Genomic DNA, 7072 nt, shown 5'->3' with positions numbered 1-7072 from the left:
GTGTCTCACTCAGCAATGCATGTCTCTTGTGTCTCTTTCCCAGCAACGCGTGCCTCAGGAGCCTGGGTCTCTTTCAGCAGCACATCTTCCTCAACCAACAGTCAGAGAGAGAGTTCTGCCTCTAGGAGGCTTCCTTTTGAGCTTGGAAGAGTGGCAAACCAACCAATCATAACAACAGAATTCTAAGCACCTGAGAGTGAGCATCCCATAACATTGCATTGTGCCACACCCAACAGAAAAGCCCAGGTAGATAACATTTACAATCAGGAGCTCCTCAGTTGCTCATTCCACCACTGAGTTTACAATGACTTATAGGTAGAAAAGCCATACTAAGTAATTTACTACACTGCATAAGGTTATGCACTAGGCCATGATTCTCAGTGGTTTGGGAGTTATATTATGATGTTGTCATCTTCCATTTTGTGATCTGATGTAGTTAGCCTCCATTTTCACACAACACCTATTTTTGGGTAATGACCTTATCTTTGGAACCTAACCATATCCATAAGTGAGGATATATTTTATTGTGATTTGGTGAAAATTTTCACAGCAAATTAAGTTCCCATTTAACAATTACTACACAAATTGTTCAGTGACTTTGGTTACATTTTTCACAATGCATCAACATTCTCATTAATTCCATTCTAGATGTTTCATTTTTGATGATTTGTTTTCCCTGTCCCTTTACCCTTTCATCTTTGCTTTAGAGTAATTGTTGAACATTTGATCTCATACAGATGATTTTTTAAAGGTGTGCAGTACTTACTGGCAGTATTCTTTGTTTTATAAGCCAATCTGTTACATACCCAGAAGGTGACCTCAGGGGTGGTTCCTGTTCAAGATTTATGGAGTATCTTAGGGTGATCATCTTGAGTGGTCTGCTACTCTCAACTGATCCAGAAATCCAGACTTTTAAGAATTTAGAAGTTCTGTTTCATATTTTTCTCCCCTTCTATCAGGATTCATCTATTGCCACTCTGATTAGAAACTGTTGATAGTAGCCAGGCACCATTTAGTTCTTCTGGTCTATGAGTTGATTAGGCATGGTTCATGTAGACTGCTAGTCCTACAGACTAGTTTGTTTTCTGAATCTTTGGTTTCCTTTTTCCTCTTTTGCTCTAGATGACAAGAGATCAATGATAGTATCTTAGATGGCTGCTCACAAGCTTTTAAGACTTCAGATACTACTCACCAAACTAAGATGTAGAATGCAAACTTTGTGATCTATATTGTGCCAATTGATTGAGTTGTCTAATGAGATTATGGTCCTATGCTTCAAACTCAGAAAATCAATTCCATAAAGTGTTTGAATATGTGTAAGAAGTATCTGTAACAGTTCCCCCATGTGCTTTTTATATACATATACCAAAACCAAAAATGAAATTCATTGCTGTTGAGTCGGTTCTGACTCACAGGGACCCCTCCTTGGGTTTCTGAGGTGGTTCAAACCCACCAGCCACTCCTTGGAAGTAAGGTTGGGCAATCTACTACCGTAGTGATCCCTCCTTGGAAACCCAAGGAGGGATCACTAAGAGTTGGGTCTGACCTGATGGCACATAAAAACAACACCACCACCACTATGGAAGTAGATTGCCCCATCTTCCTTATGAGGAGTGGCTGGTGGGTTTGAACCACCAGCCTTCTGGTTAGCACTCAAATGCCTTAGGCACTACACCACCAGAGCTCCTGTACAGGAGTATACATAGTGGCTAAGGCACTTGACTGCGGGTCTGACTCAATGGCACATAACAACAATATGATTATATATACATGTACACACACACACACACACACATAAATAAATAAATAAATAAATAAATATATACACACATCTACATGTGCATGCACATGTACACATATATGTACATATACACATATATGCATACCCACATACATATGTAAACACATATGTTTCTTGGTTGTTGTCGTACAATTATGTGTGCTATAGCATTTACGAAAAATGTCCTTTTGTAAGTGTGTATTCTTAGTCACATTGTTTACCTTGGTTGAACTGTGGATACTTCACCCACCTCTGGCATTTCTTTCCCATCACCAAAAATAACAAATGTCTACTATCTAAAAAGTAATTCTCTTTTTCATCCTGCCACCACCCATCACTGATAACTACCAAATGACATTGGTTTCTATATGTGTATGTATGTTGTTGTTGTTGTTATGTGCCGTCGAGTCAAACCCGACTCATAGAGACCCCTCCTTGGGTTTCCGAGGCAGTATCACTACGGAAGTAGGATTGCCCAACCTTCCTTCCAAGGAGTGGCTGGTGGGTTTGAACCGCCAGCCGTCTGGTTAGCAGGCAAGTGTCTTAGCCACTATGCTACCAGAGCTCCTATGTGTATGTATATTTACTTTATTATAAAACTGAGACCATACAATATTTATCTTTTTGTGATTGATTTATTTGACTCTGAATAATGTCCTCCTGATTCATCCATGTTATAAGTTGTTTTGGGGACTCATCATTACTCTGTATGATTTCATAGTATTTCATCATTTGTATGTAACACATTTTGTTTATCCTTTCATCTACTGATGGGCAGGTAGTTTGTTGCTATCTTTCTCCTACTTTGAATAGTGTTGCAATGAACATAGGTGTGCTCTATAAACAATTCTTAAGTGAAAAGGAAAAAAAAAAGATTGAAGGCATCAATTGTATTTGCCACTGATGTATGGAAGGGTAAAAGAGTAAATGCATCACACAATTTAATCAGGTATGTATTTTCTTTTGTTGAAATATCTTGGTAGAACTTTTGCTTTGTGGGGGGGGGAGAAAAAAAAAAAAAAACACCCAGCCTATGACCCAAAATCCACCTCAGTTCTAGGATACAGGTGTATAGATTTGTTTCTAAGAATTCTTTGGTGGTGCTTCACCATTAAAGAAAAGAAGAAAAGGTTGGCAGTTCAAACCCACCCAGAGCTGTGTCACAAGCAAAAGGAAAGCCTGGCACTTTGCTTCTGAAAAATTATGGCCTTGAAATCCTTATGGAAAATTCTGCTATGCAACACATCGGGTGGCCATGAGTTGGAACCAACTCAATTGCTACAGGTTTGATTTTTTTGGTCTTTCTTTTATTGTTAAGCCAGCTATATTAAGGGTTATTTGTCCCTTCTACGAACGAGCTTAACTATCTGTAATATTTGTTTGAAAATAGTTTTGCTATTTTGTCATTTAGTGACACTTCTATTATCACTGTGGACCTCAAATATGACTAGATGTCAAAAACCTCAAGAAAGTCAGGAATTCTTAGGATGAGGAAAACCCAATTGATAAGGAATGTGAGACAGGAATAACAGTAATAAAGCAAAGTAAACTGTCTCCAATTCGGAGTGCCCCAGAGAATGTGATAGTTTCAGAAGAGAGCCAAATTACCAGTAACGTGGGACTGGAAAAGGACTGAGGATATTGGAGTGCTTGCTGATTGTTGTTGTTGTTGTTGTTGTTTGCCGTCGAGTCGGCCCCGACTCATAGCGACCCCTCCTTGGGTTTCCGAGGCAGTATCACTACGGAAGTAGGGTTGCCCAAACTTCCTTCCAAGGAGTGGCTGGTGGGTTTGAACCGCCAGCCTTCTAGTGAGCAGTCAAGTGCCTTAGGCACTATGCTACCAGAAATACAAGCTAAAAATTCCTAAGGATAGAGTAGAAGGGTTTAGGAGTGAGGTAAGAAAATGGGTGAGTCATGTTGTTGTTGTTGTTGTTATGTGCCCTTGAGTCAGACCCGACTCATAGTGACTCCTCCTTGGGTTTCTGAGACAGTATCACTATGGAAGTAGATTGCCCAACCTTCCTTCTAAGGAGTGGCTGGTGGGTTTGAACTGCCAGCCTTCTCGTTAGCAGTCAAGTGCCTTAGGCACTATGCTACATACAGGAGGATAAATAATACAATAAAGAAAAAACGCTTGGGTGAAAAAGTTGGCCAGGCTTAGACTAAACAAAGCTATGAAACATAATGTTATCAATTCCAACATTTTTGATAGGAAAGTGAGGGATCTGATAAGTTAAGTTTATTGTTGTTGACTATGTTGTGGTTGTTAGGTGCTGTCAGATTGGTTCAACTCATAGCAACCTTATGTCCGACACAACGAAACACTGTCTGGTCCTACGTCATCAACACAATGTTTGAGCTCATTGTTGCAGCCACTCCATGAATCATTATGTTGAGAGTCTTACAATCATCTTGTTGAGGATTGTGGTAGTTTAAGGTTATGTGTCAACTTGGTTGGGCCTGGTTTTGAGTGGCTGGGCAGCTGGTTGTAGTTATTCCGCATGATGAGACTGCCAATCAACTCCTTGGTGGAATCTGCCATGAGGCACTGAGTAGCTGATTTAAGGATATGGTCTACTTTCAGTATATAAGGAGAAGCTTTGGGAATGGTCTGAAGCTTTTTGGCACACATGAACCCTGCATGTATCTAAGTCTTCATTTAGCAGTCTGTCATGTTTCCTGCTGATCTTGGGACTGTCTCTGAACATGAATTAATGGCCTTCCATGTTGTTTGGTAATATTGGGACTGTGCCATTTTACCATTTTATTGATTGACCTTGAGCTTGTCAGCCTCAACAGCCAGCAGCTGCCTGAGTGAAGAGACACCTCTAGCTCCAGTGAGTGAGGAGCAAGAGGCAGGGCTGAAGCCCAAGGTCAAGGGGTTTTCACCCAGTCCCTATAACTTGGTACTTTGAACTCAGACTTCTAGCCTTCTAAACTGTAAGAAAATAAAGTCCTATTTGTTAAAGCCATCCCATTTGTGGTATCTTCTGTTACAGCACCACTAAGTAAACAAAACAAGGTTCTTTATAGTTTTCAATATTTTAGCCCAATTGTAAGTTGGCTGTTCCCTCCATCACTTAGATGTAAATTTGGCAACATTAGGGAAGGGGCTAATTCTTACTAGAAGCACAGAAACATTCCTCTCTTGTGAAAGCTGTAGAATGTAGAAAGGTGGCAGGCCTACCATATGCAATTATGTAAAACACAACCTCTGCAACCTTGCCTTGGAAAACTATTGGTGGGAGTTGGGGCAGGAAGAGTCATCCCCAGAAGCACTTAGTAAAGATAATGAGTCCTACTAGTGGGTTATGGATAATAAAGAAAAGGCCAACATTTAGTGATTTGAAGAGTGAAGAATTCCTTTGTTGAGGGCAGGTAGAGCAGGACTCAGCAAAAAAGAACTAGATGACACTACTGGGGAGACCAGTGAAAGGCAAACAATGTGATATCAGAAAGCCAAGAAAAGAGAACACATCAAGGAGTGGGCAAACACTGCCGTGAGATCAGGGAAAATAAGGCCAATGAAAGTTGAGGTAGAAACAAATCAGCAAATTACATGTTTTTAAAAAATGACACCAATTTAACAGTTTCTACATGTTCCATTTAGTGACATTGATTACATTTGAATTGTGTAACCATTTTCACCCTCCTTTTCTAATTTCCTCCCCATTAACATGAATTCACTGCCCCCTAAGATTCCTAACTAATCTTTCAAGTTGTTGTTGTCAATTTGATCCCATATTGCTCAAGGTAGACTTCTGCACTAGTTAAGCTAAACTATCGTTTTGTTTCAAGAATACTTCAGAGGATATTTTTGGTTTAAGGACTAAAGATTATCTCAAGGCAATAGTTTCAGAGGTTCATTTAATGTCTAAATTTTCATTCAGATTCCATAAATACACATGTTAATCTTGGTAGTTAATTGTGCAACTTTTTTTTTAATCCTGTATATCACATTGCTAGAATTAATCTCAATCATAGAATTGATTTTTCTAAGCTAACATTATAAAGAAATAAACTCCAAGTGAACCTTTTTTCCTGAAGTACAATAGCAATACATTTATACCTATTTATTCATATACCTTTTTTAAGTCTTATTATTGGGAAACATTACCAAAATGTACATAGCTGTTGAAGGTTTAACCTGGAATCACAAGCAAAAAGCTAAGTGTTCTATGGCACACACAGAAGTAGAATCTGTGGCAGAGTCCTCAACATTGACTCACATCTCTTGTTAAAGAAGCTATAAATTTAATATGAAATGTTTGGTGGCAAAGACTTAATGCAACTTACACATATGTCTAATTTGTTCTCTGAGAGCTTGACTTACTGTGTAAATGATGGAATAAATTCCAGGAATAATAAGTTTCATCTTCAATGTATTTCTGCAAAATTCTCCTGCTGTGCTGAGTGTTTTCTGTGCACCTGTCCAGTTCTCTCAACCTTCTTTGCTCTATTCTTCACCCAGAGAAAATAATTTTCTGGATTGTACCCATGGCTCCCTTGCCCTTTGGCTCTGGTTGCTTTGCCCAGTGGGAAGAACTGACAGGAGAGGAGAGAGAAGGAAGGCAGTGAGTTCAGGCTATCAGCCATTCTTGTTGGGCTGATATTGATCGTGCTTGTATTCCACTGGGAGTCCCTGGGTAGTGTAAATGGTTAGCACACTAAGCTGCTAATCAAAAGTTTAGAGACTTGAGTCCACCCAGAAGAGCCAGAGAAGAAAGGACTAGTCATCTACTGATGAAAAAGCAACCATTGAAAATCAAGTTCTGTTCTGATACACATGAGATCACCATGAATCAGCATCTGCTCACTAGCAACTTGCAGGTATACCTTTACAATGGCCCTGCTTCATGTCCCACACCCTCCTTGTCAGATTTGTGTAGCTATATTTTTATCTTTCCCTGAATGCTTAGGTGTAGCAATGTGTCTCTGCAGGTACCAGTCCCACGGTACCTCACTATTTCTTATTTTCTTACCTTAAACCTCTCACATCTCTGTAAATAGTTCTTCATTTCTACAGCTTGCCCTGTTTGTATGACCCATCTACTTCCTGCTGGGACCTCCACTCTCCACCTATGTTTCCAGATGAATCACACCCTCTGGCTCATGGCAAGATAATTGAAAACTATCAACCATTCACCTTATGCTCCTTACAATTAATTTAGTTTAAGTCATCTAAGATTCATTATCAGAAAAGCTACATAAAATAATGTACTTTGCACCAGTCACTCCCTCAATTTCATTTAATTAAGAAAAAGAGGAATAGGTATGAGGGTGATTTTCCTT

The sequence above is a fragment of the Orycteropus afer genome, unplaced genomic scaffold, assembly GCF_000298275.1.
Source record: "Orycteropus afer afer isolate SDZICR_OR568_19922 unplaced genomic scaffold, OryAfe1.0 scaffold00017, whole genome shotgun sequence".
In the NCBI taxonomy this organism is placed as follows: Eukaryota; Metazoa; Chordata; class Mammalia; order Tubulidentata; family Orycteropodidae; genus Orycteropus; species Orycteropus afer.
This window is presented reverse-complemented; position numbering follows the sequence as displayed.